The sequence below is a fragment of the Hylobates moloch genome, unplaced genomic scaffold (genome assembly GCF_009828535.3).
Source record: "Hylobates moloch isolate HMO894 unplaced genomic scaffold, HMol_V3 SCAFFOLD_14, whole genome shotgun sequence".
NCBI classification, from domain to species: domain Eukaryota; kingdom Metazoa; phylum Chordata; class Mammalia; order Primates; family Hylobatidae; genus Hylobates; species Hylobates moloch.
Window position 1 is genome coordinate 14,478,598 of NW_026652289.1, and position 2,888 is coordinate 14,481,485.

General features: G+C 45.4%; 1 pseudogene; it reads left to right on the plus strand.

The window, feature by feature from the left end:
* Positions 1-310: 310 nt before the first annotated feature.
* LOC116482081 (F-box/WD repeat-containing protein 11-like) lies at positions 311-1,937 on the plus strand (annotated as a pseudogene).
* The last annotated feature ends 951 nt before the right edge of the window (positions 1,938-2,888 follow it).

Below are 2,888 nucleotides of genomic sequence, written 5' to 3' on the forward strand. Positions count from 1 at the left end.
TGCCTCCCGGGTTCAAGCGATTCTCCTGCCTCAGCCTCCCAAGTAGCTGGGTTTACAGACATGCGCCACCACACCTGGCTAATTTTGTATTTTTAGTAGAGACGGGGTTTCACCATGTTAGTTAGGCTGGTCTCAAACTCCCGACCTCAGGTCGGGATCCACCAGCCTCAGCCTCCCAAAGTGCTGGGATTACAGGCGTGAGCCACCGTACCTGGTCGAGATCCGATGTTTTTAAAAAAGGGGAGTTTCCCTGCACAAGCTTCTCTCTCTTTGCTTGTCGCCATTGCACGTAAGATGCGACCTGCTCCTTCTTGCCTTCTGCCATGCTTATGAGTCCTCCCCAGCCATGTGGAACTAACACTTCAGTTATGGAAGATCAAGATGAAGATAAGTCCCCAAAGAAAAATACTCCTTGGCAGATAAGTAATGGAACATCATTTGTGATCGTCTCCAGAAAGAGGCCATCAGAAGGAAACTGTCAAAAAGAAAAAGACTTGTGTATTCAATATTTTAACCAGTGGTCTGAATCAGATCAATTGGAATTTGTGGAACATCATATTTCACGAATGTGTCATTATCAGCATGGACATATTAACTCTTACCTGAAGCCCATGTTGCAGCATGACTTTATTACTGCTTTATCCGAGCAAGGCTTAGATCACATAGCAGAAAACATTCTTGCATACCTGGATGCCAGGCCTCTGTGTGCAGCAGAGCTGGATGTAAAGAATGGCAGGGAGTGACCTCAGAATGAATGCTTTGGAAGAAGCTGATTGAACGAATGGTACACACTGATCCCCTATGGAAAGGACTTTCAGAAAGAAGAGGGTGGGATCAGTACCTGTTTCAAAACAGACCCACAGCTAGCCCTCCAAATTCATTTTATAGGTCATTATACCCAAAGATTATCCAGGATATAGAAACTATAGAATCCACCTAGCAGTGTGGCCGACACAGCTTGCAGAAGATTCAGTACCGCTCTGAAAATAGTAAAGGTGTCTATGGTTTACAGTACGATGATGAAAAAATTATCAGTGGCCTACAAGATAATTATATTAAGATTTGGGATAAAACCAACCTGGAATGTTTGAAAGAATTAACGGCCACACAGGCTCTGTCCTCCGACTGCAGTAGGATGAGCATGTCATTGTAACTGGCTCTTCGGATTCTACGGTGACAGTGTGGGAAGTGAACACAGGTGACGTTCTTAATACATTAATCCACCACAATGAGGATGTACTGCACTTACGCTTCAGCAGTGGACTGATGGTGACCTGTTCCAAGGATTGCTCCATTGCTGTGTGGGACATGGCTTCTGCGACCGATATCACTTTACGCAGTGTCCTGGTTGGCCACTGAGCTGCTGTCAACGTAGTAGACTTTGACGAGAAATACATCATGTCCGCCTCTCTGACAGGACCATCAAAGTCTGGAGCATGAGCACCTGTGAATTTGCTCATACTCTCAATGGACACAGGCGAGTCTTGTCTCCAGTACAGGGATGGGCTGGTTGTCAGTGGATCACCAGATAATACCATTAGGCTCTTGGATATTGAATGTGGCTCCTGTTTAAGAGTCCTAGAGGGACATGAAGAATTGGTTCGATGCATCCAGTTTGATAACAAGAGGATGGTTAGTGGGGCCTATGATGGGAAAATTAAAGTTTAGGACTTGCAAGCCACTCTTGACCCTCGGGCCCCAGCAAGCACATTGTGTTTGTGCACATTGGTGGAACATTCTGGTTATGTGTTTTGGCTACAGTTCGATGAGTTTCAGATCGTCAGCAGCTCCCATGATGACACTATTTTGATTTGGGATTTCTTAAATGTGCCTCCCAGTGCCCAGAATGAGACCCATTCCCCCTCCAGAACATACACTTACATCTCTAGATAACAGTCTGCACTTTCACCCGTTTCTGGGTTTTCTAGTCTTGAACTACTGGCTACATGGCTACCAATGCCTAAGGGATTTCGTTCACAGCTGAGTTACGAAGCTGGAATTGGTTCTAGACGCTGGGTAGATGCAAAGCAGCCTAACTCTTCAAGTCCCGACATTTCTCACCTCTGATTCCGGCTCTACTTTGAGAAGGAGACCTTAGCTTCACCAACTTCAAAGTAGCACAGAAGCCCATTTCCTTCCCTCATCAGTGAAAAAAATCTAATGTTTCAAATGTAAACTCTTCATAGAAAAGGAACATAGAATCTGTTTTACAGAAGTAAATTGACTGACAAGAGAATTCTTGGCCTCTAATTTATGTTGTTTTGCACTTTGGTTTGATATTAAGAAACAGCATTCTTCTTCAGTGAAATTTTGGGTGCCAAACACCTACTCAGAATGTCCAGGGCTCTCATTTTCAAAAGTTAGCATTCTCCTTTTGACCGTCCAAGTCATTATGAATTCTGACTTGTTGTATTAGGAACACACTGGACAATAGAAAAATCTCGGCCGGGCGCGGTGGCTCACGCTTGTAATCCCAGCACTTTGGGAGGCCGAGGCGGGCGGATCACGAGGTCAGGAGATCGAGACCACGGTGAAACCCTGTCTCTACTAAAAATACAAAAAAATTAGCCGGGCGTGGTGGCGGGCGCCTGTAGTCCCAGCTACTTGGAGAGGCTGAGGCAGGAGAATAGCGTGAACCCGGGAGGCGGAGCTTGCAGTGAGCCGAGATTGCGCCACTGCACTCCAGCCTGGGCGACAGAGCGAGACTCCGTCTCAAAAAAAAAAAAAAAAAAAGAAAAATCTCTCTGGATTGTTATAGTAATATTTTTTGGATTATACTTGCTTTCTGTACCAATTTCTTTTAATTTAAAGAACTGTAAGTTAGTTGGCCGGGCGCAGTGACTCATGTCTGTAATCCCAGCACTTTGGGAGGGCCAGGCGGGCAGATC